Below are 23,589 nucleotides of genomic sequence, written 5' to 3' on the forward strand. Positions count from 1 at the left end.
TTAATTTTGAAAGATCTCGGCGATATTAAAAAAACGGATATTTTCATTTATTCAAACATTTCCATCGGTGATGTGAAAAAAGGTCCGCAGCGATTGTTATTAGTACGATTTTACGTATATTATGGACAAAATATTTCGTCGCGGCGGATGTATAAAATTTCGTAATACAGTTTTATAAATAAACAGATACGATTTTACGAGTTGTCGATTAGTTAATTTTCTTTCCATTCGATATAATTATCGAGGCTTGCTGATGACGAAACTCGAAAGTCTACTTTCGTAATGACTGGATGTTGCTTAGCCACTGATTCTTGGAAAAATAACTGACACTGGCGCGCTATTATCGCGTTCACGGGTCAGAATGTGAATTTTTAAATTTACAAATAAATTTTGTTTTTTCCAAATTCTTCGCACATTCGTATCTTAACCTTGTTGTTCTCATTTTACAAAATCATTTAAAGGATATATATTATTAAATTGCTAATCCATCCGTTGCCCTTGCTTCTCTTCATATAAAATCGAATATACTATTAGATGGAAAATTTGTATAATTGCATTCGTGATTATAATATTACCATGTTGCGCTTATGGGAAATTTTAAGGTGCAAAATACACAGGATACATACAATATAGGAAAATATATAAAATATCTAAACCAAAACGGTTCTTCTAATATTTAACAAGCCAAACAAATTTCTGCTTAATTTTTATTTTTCTATTTTATTTTTTAACGATCGTTCATCATAGCGAAGCTTAAAGATTAGTAACAATCTTCGTGCACGTTTCACATAATTTTCATTGCGTTTGGATTCACGTTACCATTGCATCGATGCGATGTTTTCTACCTCGTATTGCTACTAATTGTCATAACGTAGCGTAATATTCCAATATGATACAACGAAATATCACGTAACCGTTTCTTTAAAATATCTTATATAACCATTTTTTTTACCGAACATAATTTCTAAATAATTACTATTACACGCTTTCACATCGGTTCCAAACTTTACCAACATAATCGCGTTATACTCAACTATCGTAACAATCCTAACGAGATTGCAAACTGTCCCGAATAACACACGTAATATATTCGTCCAGAAAGTTTCCGCGAGCGTTCGAATAAATCCATGGACACGAGCAGGTCAGACGTGGAAAATCAACCGAAATGAAATCAAAAGTCGAAGTAAGATTCGTACTATCGTTCGACGATAGCGACGCGTGATCCAGCGACGAGTCTGAGAAGGAAGACGCGAGCTTTTTATCGGGGCGATCGCTCTTAGAGGCGAGACTCTATTTTTACGGCATCCAAGGATGCTGAAAGGGATGCATTATACGAGGATGACCCAGTTCTGTGGCGTCGGCAGCGGTGGAAGCAGCGACGGCGGCGGTGGCGGTGGCGGTGGCGGCACGGTGTTCCCGGCTGAACTGGCTGGTTGAATGGTCTCGCCGACGTCACTATTCGCGAACTAGGTCGCCATAGAATTTCCGTATCCCCTGTATTGTAGCGGTCCCCAGTCAGAAAAAAGCGGGTCGCTTGTTGCGGAAACCGTTTGTCTAACAAAGCGATTCCCGCGAAATCGAATTAACCGAAATGGCGATTGTTTCGCGAACCGAGAGAGAATCGTCGATTAACACGACTTACGAGGGATGCTCGGTTCTTGTTCAATTATCGATGATTGAGGTATTCGTTATACGCATCGTATCGTATCGTATTCGTTTATCGTATCGAGACTAATGTCAATTACAATCTTTTCGTCTATGTGCTCGCTCGATACGTTCTACTTTTATCGTAGTTTATTCCTCGAAGCTAAACCTTGATTCTTTATCTGTCTAAGGTATATCTGTATCGTAGTTTACTGTACAAGTTGCTATAAATTTGTATATGTATCTGCTACGGTTCATTCATGGGTCAGGTTTTAACAGTTATGCGAGTTCAGTGATTTTCAAGTACTAATTTTCGATCGGTCTACTCGACTGCGGTCTGTTCTGTTAGGAAACAAGGAACGATTTTTAAAACGCGATGCCTTTTTTCCTTTATTTATTTAACGGCTATAAGTTTATGTCTTTTTAGAACGACGTTCGAACATATCGATTGTCACGGTGACGATCAGTTTTCCGGATTCATATCTACATTTCTCAGGACGGTTAAAGTAACTTGAACTTTATGGGATATAAACGATTTCTCATTCGGAGCGCTACTATGCTCTGCGCATTCTTATTTCTCGACGCCAGATATAAACGTTTCATGTAACATGTAATCTGAATAACGTTACATAAATAACGTAACAGATTAAATTTAATTGAAATTTCCATATTCATATCTCGATTAATTTGAATGATACAATATGAAACAAAATCAATAAATTATAACGTGGGTATTTATGCAGATTCATGCTTTCGAGGATATAATTAAAAAGGTAGTACGTAAAGCTAGAAAATTCCTTTATTTACCAAGTATCGTACAAAGCACTGTACTTTTCGATATTTAACATACCTTTTCCTATAACGTGCGTTCCATGAAAATAAAATAAAAATCCATGGTGTAATCACAACCATCGATAAAATGTCAATGTAATTTTTAGAGACGATCGACAATAAGAATCGATGAGAGCAACTTTCGAAAATATATCCAGCTATCGCAACTGATATCGTCGTCTACGTGCATCGTATTTTTATTATTTTCCATTCTCTTGTCTGGCTTTCTTTCAATATTATCGGAGACCCGTACGAAGGATACGAGGACAAAGAGGGACGCGATTTATGCACGTCGGAGCTTCGATTTTCCGATCCGTGTACGAGGTCCTTTCACGAGATCCGCTGTCACGCGAAACGTTTCAAAGCTCGACGCTTATAAAAGAAGCCCCGGCATGAATGAACCCATCGACATTGCTCGCTCTCGAAATAGGTCACCGTAGTATCCGCGCTTCCGTTCCTCGTTTCGCTGTATGTATTTCGTTTCCATAAACAAAGCTACCTATCCGGAGGAATAAAACACGCGAGAATCGCTTTTTCGTGGTCCAACGGAAACGAGCGTTCCCAGAATTTTCGCTAATCCATCGATTCTCCTTTACACGAGAGCGTTCCCGGTAACAGTATCGATGTTTGAAAGACGAGTTTTATAGAGTTTAAAAAAAGACACGGCAAACATTTGCTCCTTCTCGTTTAAAACATTGTTTGCATTAGTCGCGGATGTTTGTTGAATGTAGTAGTGAACTAGATAAGATTCGTGAAAATACGATTAGAATTCTTTGTGTCAATTTTTCTATAACTCGTTTCAACGAACAACGAATTTTCCTTTTATTTCATACTCTCTGAATCTTATATTGTAAATGGTAGATTCGATCAGCGCGAGGGCGTTTAACGATAAAATTCTTGAAACAACGTCTTCATTCTGAATTTTGAAACGCCATTAATGTCTTTTTCATTTGTTAGACATATTTTATAACATACGTACTATAAATAGTACGCAGATAACAGCGATCTGAGCGGATTATCGAATTTTTTTATCCTTATAAGTCATTTTCTATTATTCCGCGGGAAAACCGGACCAGAAAGAGCACGATTCTCACGAGGAACAAGCGACGTCGGCGTCGTTTCTGAAAGAAACGCGAGGTGAATGGACCAGTCGACGTCACCGCTTCCGAACTAGGTCAGCCCCGGAAATTTTAGTTCGTGTTAGCCTTGCGCCACCCCTGGCACAGCGGTGGTTCATTGAAAAGTCGAAAAATGTTAATTCTGGAGATTGATTGTCATAGGTCAAGTGCTACTACATTTCGAGTGCTTGATTCGCTGCCTTCACGAACTTATCGAATTAACAGAAGCAAGGATTTTCCAACGCGAATGTTCAATTTAAATAGGGAAACAATCCGACAAGTAATTGAAATGAAATATTTGTTTTAAGGCGAAAAGCGTAGTACGTGCGCTTAATTCGTTAATTGTTACGAACGAACAGACGTTTTCAAATTCATAGAATTTATATTTATCGAGTCGATAGCTTTGTCGAAACGAGCGCAGCTATCAAAATGCTCGAACCTTTAAATATAAACGAATTTAATGTCTTGCGTTTGGCAAATTGAATTTCCATCCCTCGCTGACCTTCGTTTTCACTCACCTAAATCTTTCTATCGTATTATCGCAAGGAAATATCACGAATTCGACAATTTCGCAAAACCAAGGGCCGAAACAAACTGCTTGGTAACTTTTTCAGCCTTTTATCTTCTTACGTTGTAACCTTTTTCTCTATTATTTAAACTTTATTATTTAATTGCCAATTTTCTGGGAATTTATATTCCGGGCGAGGATTACATTTTTTGAGAAATTACTTTCTATTTAAAAGAAATTAATTTCGCGAGAAATTGCTAGCATTTCGCTATCTTTACATTACTTTATTTCTCGTATCTGGCTATTTTCTTCTCTGAAATGATCGCTCCTCGAATCGCGCAACTGAGTTTCCGATTTTGCCAACGAATGCGCGATTTCCATGCGAACGCGTGTATTTATTTCATAAACGTAAGGAACGCATTGTCATCGAAGAAGATTTATAGCTTCATCCACGTATGCACGTGTCATATCTGCGTTTCAAAAGGTGTTTAATCGTCCCAGAGCAAGATTTTCACTTCCGTGAACCGTAGTCATGGAAATAAAATTTCGCAACGTTGCTCGCCGTTAGCTAGTTCCAAGAAAATCTTCTATTTCTTGTTGTATTTCTGTGAAATCACATGTGTACCACACGCAGAGATTCATATTATCGATCTCGTTTCTCGAGCAATTCAGAAGATAAGCGATAGAATATATGTATAGACGAACTCGCACGATAATTTGCAAACTAGTAACATTAGCGAATCAACGTAATACGTTGAATTCGTAATACGTTCCTTCTTTATAATTGTACAATTTCACCGATAATATAATCAGCAGTAAAATTTTTCAAAATTTCGTTCGTTTCGTTCGTGAACCTACTACCGTCACGTAAAAGAATTCATTAACGCCAGTAATTTGTAACTCGTTTTTCTTTTTCTTTTTTCTTATTTCGAAGAATTTTACAATCAATTCTCATTGAGAATTAAAAGTAAATTATTCTGACGTGATACTATAACGTGAATAATAAATGATCGTCGTATGTTTGATTCTAGCTGAATCTAATGTTTAGATCTAGAGGCTAATGTCTTTTTAACCTACAGATCTGATCCGTCGTGTCAAGTAATTGAGTAACTAGTGGGTTTTGGTGGTTGTTGACTCTTATGTTATATCTATTACTGAATTTGGATATTTTTTCTTTAATTGTGGGTATCTTAAGGTCGCGATGTATTGTTTCATTTGTAACATACTAAGGTGCATCTATTAAGGATCTTAGAGTTTTTGATTGGAATCGTTGAACAATTTCTATGTCGGAATTACTTGCTGTTCCCCATAGTTGGGTCCCATAGGTCCAAACAGGTGTAACTCGTGACTCGTAAAATTTCTCTGTCGGTGCAGACTTAGCTTAAGAGAGCCAGGGCGCGTGCAAAATATTAAGTCGTCCGCAAGTTTCTTTCGTTTTATAAGGAAATAATGGATACACAACATTTTTCGTTTTATATTATTTTATCGAATTACGTACGATCCGTTTTGTCTATCAAGATAAAGACCATAACGTTTGACAGATTAGGTTTCACGTTTGGTATAAAGGTGCATCGTTGTAAAAGACGTGTCTGTAAAAGAAAGACACTTTTTGGACAACCTAATAATATTATTGACAATAGACGTAGTATGATGAAATTGTATTAAATTTAGAGACAAGAAAATTTTGGATCCTCGAACGATATCCGTAGAACTCGAATACGAGAGATCGCTTAAGGCTGTATATCCGGCGCAGCTCGTAAAAGCCTGAATATAGCGGTGAAATTATTTATAACCGTTCGGTTACGGTCAAGCCGGGCTCGTAAAGAGGGTGAACAGCCGTAAACGAGACCGTCGATAATCAGCCGAGTCGCGGATAAAGTCGCGCCTCGAAGGACGAACGATTTACGTCTTCGTGAATCGAACGTGTCTTACAAAGCGGCTGGTTTTCTCTTATAATTTTTCCTTAGAATTCTTCGGAAGGTTAAACCATCGGTCACATTAATATTTCCGAATATAAGGGAAAAATGGAATAGAAGCAAAAAATTGTTTTATCTATTAAATATCATCGATCCACCGTCTTAACTGATCGTCCTAACTCAATTTTCTAGAAACATAATTAATTACCACAGCGGTCAAAATGATTGGTTTTATTCTAAAATTCCTACTTCGTGTTACATCTTTATCCGCAGTGACGTAATTTAATTTATTTATTTTGCTTATTTTTGTCTTTATTCAAAATAATGTTGTACCGTGGCTACTTACATCAATACCAGTCAAAATAACAAATACTTGTTAAAGCGTAATAGGGTCCCGTAATCTGTTTACCCGAATTAACCAGTTTCCTTGTTTAGTACAACTTCCCACGCGCTTTTAGAATTTCTACCGCGTATTGTTCGATACGACAGCGTCAATTATCAGGAAAAACTCCGGATCGATCACGATGCTTCCACCAATTCACATACGTCTCGATGGTATAAAGAGTACGGATTGGCGATAATATAATTAGAAGGTGACAAATATTCGATTCTTCCGAGTCCCAACTTCGCACGATAAGCAAACTGTATAAGAATTTCAAATTCCGTTTTCTCAGTGTAAAAGCTATTGTGGAGATAGAGCGGTTGAGAGACAGAGCGACGATATTACAAGCGGGACTATACTTAGGATATCTTGCACACACTTGCACGTTGTGCGCGTCCTATTTTCCCAAAATTTTCCACAAAGACGTAAAAATCCACGCTCTATAAATTATTTAACTGGAATAATCCTATCTCGCTCTGTGTCGGTGTGTTTCAACAGTTGAAAGAAGGATGGTTGGAAAAGGGTTGACAAGGGCGGAAGGGTCAGTGAATGGAATTCACGTTGCTAAGTCGATATCGACGAGGACTCGCACACGATCGTGTAGACGAGAAGGACGAAGTAAAAGGGGGGCAGTTTTAGGGGCGGCGGCGGCGGCGGCGACGACGACTGGTGGCGGTGGTAGTAGTGGTGGTTGGAAAGCTTTCTCTCGTGAATCGTTCTTTCTCGAGTTTGTAATTACCAGGCAGGGTTGTTGCTAGGGGCACGAGAGCGCAGCAGACTCGCAGAGAAATAAAAGGGCGACGATAAATTCCCAACGGTGAGAAATAAACGTCGAGGTCGCGAGCAAGCCTCTGTCTCTGCCTTCCTCCCTTCGTCTCTCTTCTTGCCTATCCAGCGTTTCTCTTTCAACGATCAATTTTCTGTCCTGTATTCTATCGGGCGCCGTAGCATCGGCAAGGAAAGAAAATGACGAGACCGGAACCGGTTTTCGCGACATATAAAATGAAATCCGAGGGAACTTGTTCTTTTTATTATCGTTGATGCCATAGACTATACGAGCTAATACAAATGGCTACTGTTTTACAATGTTTTTGATGAAAGCAAGTGGCAAGTGTAGTAATCTGGTAAACAAGCGTTCTGTAAATAAATGTTCTATGACGTAAGTGGTCGCTATTAGGTACGTGGTAGTTAGATAAATGGAAATTTAATTAAGCAAGTGCGAGATTAAGCGCATAGATAAATATAAATTTAATTAGCTGTATGAATTGAAGCTAAGCGGCTATTTAAGGACAGGAAACAAAGATCATTAAGATAGAAGAAAATGCAAACTAGCCAGCAATATCGCGTATAGTTGACGAATTGTAATGGATGATAATCTATGCTGCAAAAGAGAGTATATTCGCTCGAATATACGTGTTATCGCGATGAAAGAAATATGCAAGAAACTCCTCAAGTTTCGTGCAAAAATGTTGCGAATACTATAAGGAAGGTCGAGAAACAAAGTTCTTGCAAGGCTAAAGAATGTGGCCAAAGATACCCCGAGATCAAAGGACCAAGAAAGAGGACGAAAGAATACGATGAAGCATATAATTGTAAAAAATGAAATTGTAATTGGCAATTTCATTAATCATTCTAGAAAAAATGATTATTACCAAGGAGATGAAGATTTTCTAATACAAAAATTGCCAATGCTTGTACATATGCGCAGCTATGAAATTTTACATTTCTTTTCTCGGTCAGTGTAGGTACAATATGTGAGTCAGATCACGATATACTTTGAAAATGAGAAATCACTGTGGGAATTAAGACAGGACCTTCTGAAAACCGTGGAATTCATTTGAATTCTGATCAGAATGTGCAAGAGACAGAAAAATTCCAGACGAGAGTCTCTGTGAGGCTCGAAGAATTTGCATCAGTCGAAGCGAAGATCGAGCGTACTTGATAAATTTTCAAACTCGATTTTCTCGAAAACTAAACCTAAAATAAGAAAGTATCGCTGCACATTTTCCTCTTATTTTTCCACAAGGAATCACCTCGTACCCGCTTGTACATGTTATCCGACCGCACCCTGTATACCTCGAGCCAAATCTCCAGATCTTCGCTCTTCCAAACCCCAACCTTCGTCAAGCTCGCGAGCACCAAAGTCCCTTCCTGTTCCTGCCAGAGGCTGCGAATCTCTCAATCTGCCCGAGTCTCTCAATTAACAGGCAACCGATGTTGCATGCAGATTAGCAAAGTTAACGTGACACGTCCGTCGTCGACGACGAAATCTCACGTCTCTGTTGCTCTTCTTCGAAGATCCGACTTCTTCGTTGAACCGAGAAACGAAGAGAGAAGATCGACGACGAGAGCAGAGGAATAGGAGAGGAATGGAGAAAGATAAAGAGAGAAAGAGAGACAGGGACAGAAAACGAGAGAGAGAGAGAGAGAGAGAGGGAGAGGGAGAGAGAGGGTGACGCATGAACGAAAAGCGGAAGCGACGGAGCCGCTCAATGAAAGAGCTCTACCCCTGCAGCGGATGCGAATGGGCAACCGACCCATTGAAGATACCTCGGATATTCGCAATGCGTATGCGCAGGGTTGACGTTTCTCTTTATCGAGCAGAGAGTCTCTCCCTTTCCCTCTCTTCCTCCCGTTTTCCTGCCTCTCACTCTTTCTCTGTCTCCCTCTCACTCTCTCTTCCTCTCTTGTTTTCCTTCATCCTCCCCTTCGTTCCCTGCTTCCATCCTCCCTTTACTCCACCGACAGGCGCGTCTCTCTCCCCGCCGTCTCTTTCATCCTTTTTCACTCCCTCACCCCGTCAAACAACGGCACCCGATTATTGTTTATTTCCATCTCGTGCTACTCTTTCCTGCTCCTATTTCCGGCCGAATTTTTTCGCTGTAAATTGCCCATCGTTGACGAAACTCTGAAATTCACCGGCGATATTTACCGACGTTTCGTCACGTCGACCCTTCGCAAGGTGCAGGTGAATGGAACACGACGGTCGTTGCGTTTCGCAACGTTTCGCAGCACCCGAAACATATTTTGGGGGGATTCTGCGGAGGTATATGGAGCTTATTCCTGCAGCGTACGGTACCTTCGACGGTATCGTACGTCCGTTTCTCCCGCCTTTCGCAAGGTTTTATTTCGTAAAATACAAATTGGAGGATGTAGGATGGTTTGAAAAGGGAGCTGCGACGAACAGTCAGCTCCATTTTCTGGCAATTTAAAAATTCACGCTGTACATAGATTGTAGGAGCCGTGATAGTTAGTAATTTAAAGAGCATGAATCTAGAAACTCGGAACAACAGTTATTCGTATAATTAGTTTTACCACGGTAGTACAAATTCGAGGTTGGAATAATTTACGATGACTGGAGAAACTATTTGGATACCATTACATTCTATTATTGCATTTATATATTAATCAATTAAATCCAACTATTTTTAAAGTTTGTAAAGTCATCTACACACATATATATATATATATATTCATTTATTTATTTATCGCCAGTTTCATAGCTTGGAAAAGAATTTGATTTACGTATTTTCCAACACCCACTCATTCCAGTATTTTCATCGCTCTTCTTTAATGCACGTATCGCACCCAACACTCAAATGCCTACATATTTACTCTTCTATTTCCGATGTTCATGCTAAACCTGAACTGTGAATCTTAAATCTATGTATATCTTTATTTCTCTTAATATCTATATGCGATATCACGTATCTAAATTTCGCTTACGATTAGTTTGAATATCACTCAGTAATAAAGGAAAAATAGTGAAAAATATAATAGTAAAAAATTGATACCCTGGGAATGAAACGTAGAATCGAATAAAAAAATGTCTTGATCGGAAAATAAAAGGAAAGGCTATGTGCAAATATTTTTTATAGCCGCTACATGGTATTGCGTTAGATCAAACGAATAGAATTACAACAAAAACCATAGACGTCTGCGTGAAAAGATTACCGCGCGGATCGATGAAGCGTATCCGGTTCTGGACGAAAAGTCCGTTTGACACGGTTCGTTTACGAGGTAATCGTTACGCCCGCTTTTGCTAATTAGTGACTAATTACGAATGCTCCGCGAGTAATCAGTGTGTCGATGGATGGTATTACATCGTACGGAAGGAATAGCTTAATGAACGAAGCCTTCTGTTGGACGTGGGCGTACTTCCGCCTCACTTTGTGGATATAACACGATATCCGGGGGAAAAACGCATAATTGCTCGGAATAAAATTACTAACGTTGAGTCATCCTCATCTTCTCGGATGGAGGAAAGTCACCAAGTCGAAAATGCGAGAGCTTCAAACGACCTTTCAAATCCTGACTCAAACTCTATTTTTATTTTTATGTCTCCTAGTTTTCGTATTAAAAATGTATCGTATCCAGCTTACGCTTTACCGCTAATCGATTTAACCAAAATTAAGTCACCTTTGTTAACTCAACTTCAAATTTCAGGCGATTGGAACATTTTATTTTTAGTTAGACCCGGTTATAATCAATTACCAATATGTAAACGTCACTGCATGCACGTTACGTTTGCAAAAATTTGCAATTTGAAAGAATTAGAGAAATTAGTGCAAATTTAAAAAATGCATCACCTTAGAAACGATAGAAGATCCTATTTCTAATCCTATTATGATCCTACGACTATCATGATCGTATTGGTGAAGTTCTAGTGAAATAAAAAAATATACGTAATATAGAAATTACAGGATACATAGTATTCGGTACAAGTATCCATACAAGTGCATACAAAAGTCACGAAAGTATTTAAACAATCGATTATGCAATATATTAATAAACCCACGTACAGTGGGACAATATTTAACATTTGTTACGTGCTGAATATAGACATTCATGTTATGTAATAATTTTTTTATTAAATACACGCTTCCAGAAAAAGTCTCCTAATTTTTATATAAATTTTCGAATTGGTTTCAAATAACTTCAACATTGTCACGATAGTCTCACAGTTACGATGCCAATAAAATTTCCAACTGCGATATATTTTTTCCATTTGTACGGAAACTGTTTAAATACTTTCGCGAGCCAGCGTAGTATTTTCATAGCAAAAAGAGGGTTGAGCTTTTCGATTAAAATTGAGCTGTTCTCGTGATATTTTCGACGTCGACTAATTTTCATTCCGCGATAATAGCGATTAAGATAAACGTCAAGGAGGATGTTCGTTACAGTGGTGTTGAATTTACTTTTATTATGAACACTCCGGAATATCGGTTTTTCGTCGTTGCTCGTACCGGATGTACGATATCTAATTCCTTCGTTAATGACGATTATCAATGAGATTAAACGAGGATAAAGATACTCCTTCTTGATTATCGTCGTAAATCGGCATTTCGCTCGTTTATTACAAAATTTACGCTTTCCGTGCTCGCTTAAACATATCATTCTAACAGACATCCGCTCTCTAAAATAAATAAAATTACCGGATACCTTCGTTAACGACAAGACAATGTTTTAATTATTCACGTTAATAAGTTTCAGCAATGGCTTTCGTGGATTTCAATTGCGAGCCATGGGGAAAGTATACGATAAGTTTATATTTATATAAACGTTTCAATGTTTCACACGCTGTCAATTAACGTTGCTAAAATATTAAATAACACGCAATTTTATTTAATGAAAAATAAATAAAAAAAAAACAAATAAAAAAATGTCCAACCTAATAAAATAGTAATAGGGAAACTTAAAATATAAAACACATGTATTTAAAGTCAAGTTCTAGAGAAGCCGGACGATCTCGTTATAAATAGAACTGCGCGCCTTATTATTGAAATCCTGATTAACCCATATTTTTTCAAATCAAAGAGAAAGTTCTAAAGAATCCGAAGGTTTCTCTTTGATTTGAAAAAAAAACTGGGTTAATCGGAATTTGAAAAATACAGATACATAGTTCTGCCTATTCTGCCTATTCTTATAGTTCTGCATAGTTCCCAGTAGGTATCGAAAAATGTTTAAAAATACTCCTGTAACGTATCGCACCATCCATCTCATAAGGATTAAAAACACACAACTCTTTAGCCAGGTTTTTAATACCGACCAAGAAAAACTATTTTAACGGTCGAAGCTTGATCTTCTATTGAAAGACGCACAGAGGATAAAAGTAACGACAAAAGATGGACGAATTCTGTGAAGCATTAGCAGGATAAAACGGTCGAAGGGCCTGTTTCCTTCGAATCATCGTTTAAAGGTTCATCCGGCTTGCCTCTTAGAACCCCTACGTCGTTGCTTCCGTTTCGACGCTACCTACTTCGTATTGTCTCCTTAGAGCAGTTTTGGAACGATCAACAGGGGAAGGAAACAGTCTTTCACGATTCCCGTTCCCTACCGGAAATGAATTTTAACGGAGTTTCCTTCCACCTGACCGAGATTTTCAAAATAGAGATCCGTTGCCGACAATTGTACACGCAATCGATGATCTCTCGCTGTTTCGACGGACCAACGAGCGAAATTGTTTAATACTTTTATTTTTGGATATTCGAATATTTGAATTGATCCCAATTTCCCAATTAAAAAATATTCAACGACAATTTATACGGTCAAAGAAGAAATCGGCAGATACGCAGAAAAATACAAGGAAAGAACGGCGACACATCGAAACCAGCTGGCTGCTGAAGCGAGCAAAACTCTGCTAGAAAAAAGACTAAAAAGAAAACACGCCGTTGGTCTCACTAAATAAATAAAATAGTCAAACTCTTAGCTTAGCAAACTCAAAATTAATTAGCAATTAAGTTAGAAAAATTTACCAAATGTCCAGTTGGACAAATTATAAAGTGCAAATTAAATAATAATAATAATAGAAATAAAAAAAGACACTTTAAGGACATGTCCATAAAACACTTCGTCACGGCCGAACGAAATGTAATATCGCATCGATTGAAAGCGAAACTCCTCTGCTAGCCGATCTAATTATAACGTCGATCTCTCTGGATCGGGTACCTAACAGCGACTATAAATCGCCGAGCTGGTGAACGAGACGGAGCAGCTCTTCTTCGCGTTTGCGTCACCCGTTTCTCAAGCAAAACGAGACGGTCACGGTGTAAGTCAGGAATAAGCGTGTACAACGCCTGATGGGATCTCGGTGAAAATGCAATTAACGCGCGTGAGAAGCAGCGTTCCGATCGGCGAGTCGTCATTCGTGAGATTTGCCCCTCGTGAGAACCGTCGAAAAGCGCGGAACTCTATCTTTGTTCTTCTTTTTCTCTTCTCTTTTTTTTTTTTTTTTTAAGGAAGTCTACGTGTGAGACAGGAATCACGCGTCGGCGAGCCGCGGTAAAAGAAAAAGACGGGACACGTGTTTCTTTTGCCGGAATCCCTCGTAACGACCCGCCGTGCCGTTTCCTCTCGCGCATAAATCATCGACACCTACAAATACACGTACACTACCGGCCAAAAATTTGGAATTTGTAATTATTAGTCCACGGATGTACAGGCAATTTCACGTTTTCACGAACATCGATGATATCGCAGTAAGCGGTCTGCTTGGGATATTTCTGGAATCTTAAATTTCCCGAAAATGCACGAACATCCGTAGTCGGATAATTGCGCTTTGGATGGCTGGCGAAAGTATTTCGACGTTTCTCGTTGCAGGAAACTTTTATGCGTAGATCGTGCGTGTTATATAAAACGCTTTGAAATTTCGTTAGCACCGTAACGAAACGCGAGTATCGTGGTTACATTGGTAAATTTTGAAAGCTGTGTGAAAATGTAGACAAGTAAAAGTACGTCTATCGCAAACGTACGTTTAGTAAAAAATTGATAAACAGCTGAAGCGATTATCTTGAACGTACGCATAGCGTCGAACACGCTTCCACTAAATACTGTGACCTATAAGCGAATAATTGATCGTCCAAATACTGCGGTAATCTCTATCGAGTATATGCTAACGATAAATACCTTGTAACCTCTACGTACATTCTCAAATTCCTATCACATTTGATCGATGTAACCACGATACTCGAGTCTCGTTACAATTGCAGCAAAAGTCCCAAACAGTTTACATAATACTCGTAATATATTTACAAACTGATTCTACAAATGTTGGGATACTTCTGCGAGCCTCTGTAAATACAAGTACGTGTTCGACAAACGGGCAAACGATTCACAAGAATGACTAATCTGGAAACAACAAAAGAGAACGACACGAGCAAACATAAACGTGGATTGGAGATTATGCGAGCACGTACGCTACTCTACTATCGGTATAAAGACAAAAAGTATCGTATGAGTAATCGTTGGTTATCGTGAACGTAGTAAAACACGATGGATTTCTATTGTGGAATGGCCTGACGCGATACGATTACTCTGGTTTCTCAAAGTGAAACGTAGGCGATCTCCTTTCCATCGCTTTCGCAATTACGCATTCCGTGTAGCTTGCGTTCCCGATTAATCGTCGATTGTTCGGTTACGCGAGCGGATTCGTGCCGTACACGTGACGAAGGACGCTTTTTCCATTCCGCGACCGGAAACCGGATGTGACGTTGCCGGTCATTCACGGTGATGCTGAGGAAGCCGCCTCGTTACTTTCAAACGGAGATCCATTTTAATTTTAACGGGTTCGCAGAATAAGTGCGCATTATTTTTGTTAAGGCAATTTTTTCGTTGATCCAACAAAAAAATGCAGATGCAATTTTACATCGATCGGTAGATGTTTGTTCATCGTATCGTTCATTTCGATTTTTTCCATCGCCCTTTATATTTCAATTTTACCAGGCTTCTCTTGCACAACAATTCGATAACCAAGCAATAACAGCAGCAAATAATAGACCAGTTACAAATTATAGGTTGCAGACTTTCCGTTTTCGGACTTGTTATTTTTCATCGAATGGAATAATCGGCTACGAACGGAAAAAAAAAAAAAAAGAAAGAAATACAATGTACAGAAAAACAAGCTTTTTTCTGTACGTTTTATAAAACATCACTCAAATTCTCAAAGAACAATCAAAAATAAATTCTATACAATATCTATAACATACGAATAAAATACAAATTAAAATCCTTTTAACTGCGATGATAGTTGCAACGTTAAAAAGATGACTGGACTACCGTTCGTTCACCTAATGAAAATTTCATTTCTATCGGTTATCGTAAATTTTCAATCGTTCGTATAACATACGATTAATTCTAAAACTCGATATATCGAACATACTTTCCTGATCGTTTACAAATTAAATTAAAAATACGAGGGATAAATTGAGCAAAGAGATATAATGCAGCTGTTGAAAGTCGTTTGGTGAATTGACGAAACGTTGATCGTAAAAGTTTAGCGTGGGTTTTACATAAAAAATGCATAAAACCGACGCTTTCTGAATAGCCAGGCAATAGATGTTGCACAGGGATTAATTAAATATTACCTGGTATCGTACGGTCGTTCGACCGAGTGAAATCGCGATGCTTCTATGTGCTCGTTACGTAAAGGCTATTTTCGAGGAAGGAATGTTATTAAGCGAACATATCAACGGTACTATTCTCCATTCATCCGCTCGGTTTTCACGCGCCTCCGCTTTCGGTGCTTACAATTACGGTTCATTGAATCGTTCCGAGAAAAATTGAGCAGCGTACGTATCTGTTAGTATCTTCTGGAAGTCCGTAGTAAAAGAAGAAGATTCTACGTGTTATCGTTTTATTAAATAATACACGCGCTATCGATTTCCTTCGCTTTTCCATTGTACAGTTACGTAATTTTATTTTTCAAAAAATTTCTCTCTACATTCTATTCGAACAGTTTTTTTTTACAAATACCTATCGATATCTACGTTTTTTTTTTTTTTGTTATTAATAAAGTTTCAGAAGGATCAGAGAACACGACGATCGAACGAATATCATTTTATCGAATACCATACGAATTATGTTACGTATTATACCGGTAACACAAAGATCGTTTAGAAAATAGAGAATTTATATTCTCGACGTACAATTAGATTTTTCAGGATCGAATCGTGAAAATGGAACGAAAGAGCAATTCTATTTGATTCGAATAAATCGTAGGAAACGCGTGTTCGGTAGAACTTTCATTTATATCTGCTAATTCATGGAACTTTATACGAAAACGTCGTATATTCATAGCGAAATAAAATAACGAAATACCTGGCTTGGGGGCTGTTGTTGCCGCGTAAACCGATGTCGAACGGACGACTACAAACGTCGAGCTGAAATTCGTGCGCAAACAATTCGAACACGGAGTACTTAATGACGAGAACGATGGCCGTTAATACGTTACGCGTCCGATTAATCATTCAACGAGCGTCTGGAACCTGTTCCTGGAGGAAAGCGTTCCCGTCGAGTTGTGAAACTCGTCTAAAAAATTTCTGATTCTATGAACCTTGACCTTCGCTCGGTTGGAACGGATCTTTCGTGGAACCGTGAAGGTCGTGTCTGTTACCGGCACACGGCCGGAAGCGGATGTGACGCGATCGTGGATCGTTTAAAGTAACGAACGAAAGGAAAACATCGTGGATTTCGTTGGCGAACCGAGCATAATGGAGCGTTTATCACCACCTACGGCGCGTCGAGCGTGAAAATAGAAACATACCGGGGCCTTTAGACGTTTCGATTCACCAGCCAGCAGCGATTTTTTATCCGAATTTTTTCCCCTCCGTGGCTGCGAACGAATCTATTCGTCCTCTCTGTATATCGTATCTGTATACAGTGGCTCACAAAAGTACGAGTATTTTATCGCACCATTTACGTTTCGATGTTTTTCGGGTATAACGTACAGTACAATCTAATAATATCCCAGCGGGATATTAGCAGAAATATGTGCGAGAAAAACATCATAATATTAGGCTCATCAAGGTATTCCAACACTTATACGTATCTTTTGTGAATACCATGTATTGCGTATATTTCGTTATACGTAGCCGAGCGCTGATATTTGTAGAAATTCATATTTCCACGAATATCTAGAATTTAAGAGAAGATACGCGACCGGAAATTTGTTTTACCTACTAAACGTCATACTTCACTTTGGATATTTCTTGGACATATTTTTGCGTATTACGTGCATTCCATGTATACTTCTGCATCTTAAGAATTTCCGTAAATGCGTAAAAATCCGCAGTTATATGAGACATTTTGAAATTTCATTGACGCTCTAACGAGACACGAGTTTCGCGATTACATTGATAAAATTTGCAGCTGATCTGAAAGCGTACGCGCGAGTTACAACATGCATACTTGCTCGGAACGTATATTTAGAAAATATGTAGTATACAGTGCGGATAGTTATCTTAGGCACGTGCTAAATGTTAAAAATATTCAAAATCAAAAGTGAGATCTATCAATGCGATGGATAATTAATTGTTTAAGTAGTTTCCTAATCTCTTCGAAATATACGAACCGTCCCGAAGATATTGATCAGCTTCGTAAATTGAAAAGTACAGATAAATGACAACGTTACAAATATACTTTAACAATTTACTTTAGAATTTGCGCGATTATTATTCAGTTCTTAAGAAACAAGTTATTTATTTCTATAAGTTTGTTCGTTGAAAGAAAATCTCACAGATTGTGGTAAATTCAATCAACGGATTACTAAAAAACCGAATTGATCAATTTCGCTTCCGAGAGACTCGTACACCTGCACGAGATATCCCGTAGCTTTTGTTGTATATTCTCAGAGTTGTTTCAAGTTTTACCAATATAATCGCCACAGTCATGATCAATCGTATAATTACACGAAATACCCTGCAGCTTTTGTATACGTTTTGCTTCAAGCTTTGCCAATACGATCGTGACAGTCGTGATTCGTCACAGCGCTAATGAAATTTGAAAATGTTTTATACGAAACGTCCAATATATTCATAAATCGCTGCTATTACGTATTGAAATACTTTGGCGATCCACTGTATACGTAGAAGCGCGAAACTGGCAGCCGGAACAGGAAATGACGCGGTCAGATCGACTAACGGCTGAATAAAAACCACGGTATCGCGGCCGAACCGGAATCGTCTGGATCCCGGATGTTTTTTTTTTAACTATCGAACTGCGAAATAACCGACAGATGAATGACAGCCTCCAATTGTAGTATCGAACGTGATGCGCGCGCGCGAATTACCGTGACGCTCGCATGGAATGCAACGTAATTGTACGTGTATCGTTTGAACGAGTGATTGCCATTTCACTATGGTATTTAATTTGTATGGAATTTTAGGAGAATTTAATATCGGCGTTCTTTTAATTACCGATAGGCTATTATTTAAATTGTTAGCCGCGAATGGATAAACTGATTGACCACTTGGATCGACAATTTTGTTGGATACGATGATTTCTTTATTTGGGGATTCCTCGGCTTTGTATTGTTAATTTCGATTCCTATTGATAATCTTGAAGTTTCGATAGATTTTTAACAAATAATAATTTTAATAGTTGATCATTTTCAAAAGTCGTTTTAATAAAGCGATACAAAATTGTAGCTAAACGAAGCATTGGAAAAGGAAGAGATACTGTTCAGAAAAAATAAGCTCTCTGTTTTCGTCAAGTAGGTGTAGCATATTCAGTAATCTTTCGACATTCAACAAAATTCTATCTTTTCTGCACTTTGTTGTTAACAAGCGTATATATATGTCGGGTTATCGTTAGGTTTAGGGGCGTGTAACGAATCCTCGTTTAGACTAGTCATCGTTGTTGTACAATAGAGATTATATTTGCTAAATATGATTTTACATAAATATGATTTTTACAGAGTTTGACAAATAACCGTGGTGATTAGACACTCGAGATGTTAGTGACAATGTTCCTAGGTTCAGTGACGAATCCACGGTCAATGGGGTAACTCTTTGTTAAACGTAGAATATATTTTGAAGTACAAAGTAACGTTTGCTGTGACGCTCGGTATACACTGCACGTAAAGACGATGTGATCTCCAAGGAGATCGAACGAATAAAAGACTGATGGAAACTTTCCTCTCTTTACGATCGCATTCGTTTTTTGTATATTGGCTGGGGATACCAACAAAATTTCAACCGTCGTTGCTAGGCAGTCCCGCGTAGCGGTGACATTGTTTCTGCCCGGGGTTTGATTGTTAATACAACGTGTGTCCCATAATATTGGCACTTCTCTGTTAGGTAAAAACGTCCATCCCGTGACCGTGGCTACGTTCAGCGACCAGTTGTGTCACCTGGAGCCCAAGCCCACTGTCACAAATCTCGGGCAAACATAATCGGATTGAATCATAACAACTACTTCAAAGTTTTATTATTTAAGTACAGCTATAATAAATAGTTTAGAGTAAAGTATTGGGGATCTTCCAAAAAATTCCAAAAGAAAGGCCCCGATGTCCTTTCATCTCCGACATATATTTTTTAGTTTCATTTTTCTTGGAGTTATTTTAGCCGATGGAAACTACGATGTTCGGAAAAACATGGAACTGTCTACGTTATCGATACTTGTCACAATCGGTACCATTTTTCTTGAAAGAACCGTATGTCTATCCTTTTTAACACGTCGCACTTGGTAGCAGCACACTTGCAATTTCGCAGCAACCTCTTTCTTTCACCATCATGTTCTGTCCTTCCGTGTCAAAGCACTTTGTCAATCACCTGTCTACTGCAGACGCGAGCATAGTTGGCGTCACCTAATCTCCAATCTCACGATCAGAAGGTCTTATTAAATTTACACCTGAGGCGATCGAAGGAAAAATACTCGAGTGAAATTAGTACATTTTATGTAATAATAAATAAATTCGATTCGAATTTAAGATGGATAGTAGAATTTAATTAAATTAACAATACTCTTTTGTTGTATCGTATAAAATCGTATTCGTCGTATAAAAAGGTTAAAAAGACATAAAAAATGATAATATGGATAGCAATAACAATAATAGTAGTAGCAATAACAAGGAGAGAAAGGATATAAAGGTGGGAAATAAAAGTAAACGATATGGATGAGTCAGACTAGGCTCAGCCTAATTGCCGACCTCTTATATCCTCCATATAAGTTAAGTTTTAAGATCGAACAGCGAATATGCACGCTACGCGTTATCTTGAAACGAGAAATTCCCTAATATTCAGTTTTCTGCTCTATAATATTCAAGTTATATTAATTCTTCCATATTGACGTCTTCATTAGCCCTTCCATATCTTAATTTATCCTTTGCAAGGCACGATTTGAACAAAATCATTGTTCACGGTAAAAATGCACCGAATGATGAAACAGTGAAATAACGCGTAAAAAAATGAATTGGAGAATTTGGAAATTCGAAGACCTGATTTGAAAGTTGGCAAGTTAAAGAGCCTAGAATTCTGAAAACAAAATGTTGCATCGACGCAACGCTGTTCCTTATTGGGTCAATGTTACACTTTCCTGAAATTAATTACGTTAATTACAAATGAAACGATTAGATACCGTTCCCGATTGATCTTCGCTTCGATATTGCTTTGATAATAATTCACGAACGAAACCATAGAGAATGGATAGATTCGCGATAATTCGATCGTTCGAAGATCTCGTTTCCTTCACGATAATAGATCGAGCCTAATGATACCGGAAACTCTTTCCTTCGGCACAAGCTTTCGATGTAATACAAGCTTTCCTACTCGTCTACCACGGGGAAATAAAATTAACTTGCCTTCCTACGTGTCGCAAGTTGTAGGTGTTCCTTCTATGTATGTGCGTGTGTATATTTCACACGTATGCAACACATACACACGAGTACATACAGAAAACGTTAATAGAACCGTGTACTTACGTTCCATTGTTGGGAATAAGGCGATCGTTTCTTCGACTAAAATGATACCCAACCGAGAAGCAACCAAGTGATTACGTACTCGAAATGGAGAAATAAATACCGAAGCTTCTTTAAAATACCTCGTTTCTTTTTCATATTCAGCCTGTGATCGTGAAATAAACGATATTAAAATCGTATTGAATCATTGTTGAAAAAAATAAATACCACGCTATTTATAATGTACGTTCAGAAGCTTACAAACGGGCGTCTCGTTTCTCATATTCGAAGCAGGCTGCTGTATCCACTAAAAAATAAAACTCAAGTCGCATTGTTCCGTCTATCGAAAAACGTCCGCCGATAGATACTACACTGTAGCGTGCTATTTACCGCTACATTTTCTCAGCGGTTGGCTCGTTATCAATGTGAATTTAACGCTTCCCCTTTCACGGTTTATATCGAGTACGAATGGTAAATGCAACGTTTCAGAATCTATCTCTTTATTCGATATATGTAACAACTAGCTTCTTTCATCCATTCGTTTACATTTATCGCGAAAATCGATACGTATTCTCGAAAAGAAAAAAAAAAAAAAGACAACAACCAAGCAACAAAACGATTTACGTACATCGAGTACGAAGAATAAACGTAGCAGTGTCACCACGCGTTCCCTTTTTTTTCGCCATACGTAAGAACTTTCTTGTCTCGTCCATTTATACCAGTACGTTCATCCATATTCGCGAAGGAAGCAAAAAATAAAATAGAAACGACGACGACGAGAGAAGAGAAAGACTCACGACCCGGTTCTATCCTTCTTTTTTTCTCAGTAACGGATTAGAAATTTGACGCGCGACTGGGTTCATCGCGCGGGATCGATAAAAGCCGGGCCAATTCGATTCGAGATCGTAACGAAATCAAAGGTAACGTGGTAGGGGGTGGAGAAGTGGTTGTTCGCTGCGTGTGTATCGATTGGGGACGCGGTTCGCCCACGAGACTAGCCTACATTCGAGCTGCTGCTTGCTTCGCCCTTCTCTTGGCCAGCTTGTTTTCCTCTGTCTGATCCCTCTGCGACCAACCCCACTTCTCCGCCCCCCCTCCCCCTCCCGCCCCACTTTCCCCTTTTCCAACCCCGTTTTCCCTCTAAACCAGCTAGCTCTCGCCCCAACCTCGAGTCCTCATTCAACATTCCCTCCTCTCCACATTCTGCTTCCCCAACGTCCCCTTTCTTCCTACCTTTCAATTGCTACTCGGACACGGATGAACGAAAAGAGGGGTAACGCAGACTTTCCGGGAGGGGTTCAACGGAACAGGAGGGAGAGGGAGGGTTGAAATCAAAGAATCAGTCGAGCCCCGGGATTCGGATAGAATAACTGAAAGAAGTATAAGCTCCTTTCATGGGTCTGGCTGAATGAAGGGGGTTGAAACGCGAATTAGAACAAAGTAGGTCGATAACAGAGGATTATGATCGATCTTATGGGACGGGGAACTCGATGTAACGCGGTTCGATTACCTGCTCGCGCGAACGAAGGGGCTTGAAAAATGAATTAGGACAAAGTAGGTTGACGATAGAAAATTGTAATCGATTTTATGGCACGAGAAACTTGACGCAACCCACTTGAATCGTAGTTACTTTTTTCGGGCGGGGCATTGAGAAACGAACGAGAACAAGATAGATGGCTACTACGGGATTATAATCGTTTCTATGATACGAAAGTTTTGGCGCGACGGACTTGCTTTCCTACGCGAACGAACGGGCTTGAAAAACGAATTAGGACAAGATAGGTTAGGACAGTGGAAGATTGCAATGGATTTTGTGGTACGGGAAACTCGATGTAACGCACTTAGACCGAAGTTACCTTCTCGCGTGAATGAACGGGATTGAAAGATGAATTAGGACAAAGTAGGTCGACGATAGAAAATTGTAATCGATTTTATGGTACGAGAAACTCGACGTAATGCACTTGCAACGAACTTGCTTTTTTACGTGAATGAAGGGGATTGAAAAACGAATTAGGACAAAGTAGGTCGACAATAGGAGATTGTAATCGAGTTTATGGTACAAGAAATTTGACACGAAATACTTGCATCGATGTTAGTTTTGTACATACACGAATGACACAATGGATAGACGGTAGAGGCTTGTAATCGATCATGCGATACAAGAAATTTCGTGTAAAGTATTTAGATCGAAGTTACTTTTTATACTTTCTCTTCTACGTGAATAAAAGGGGTTGGAGAACGACCGATAGTAGCTGATGATAATCGATATTTAAACTGCAAAAAGTTTGATACGTAAGACACCAAGTTGCTTTTTCTTCTCTTTCCTTTTTATATGTACTCGTTGAGTATCTTCTCTTCTTCTCTGTCTTTTCTTCTTTTTCTTCTTTCATCTTTTGCTCTTCCCTTCGCATTAGTATAATGCATCGTTAAAAGGACTCGTTCTCGTTCAGGAAGGCGAAAATGGGAGTCGAAAGAGACACCTCGTGTTTTCTCGCGTGAAAAAATGTAAGATGGGAACG

The sequence above is a fragment of the Bombus terrestris genome, chromosome 12 (assembly GCF_910591885.1).
Source record: "Bombus terrestris chromosome 12, iyBomTerr1.2, whole genome shotgun sequence".
NCBI classification, from domain to species: domain Eukaryota; kingdom Metazoa; phylum Arthropoda; class Insecta; order Hymenoptera; family Apidae; genus Bombus; species Bombus terrestris.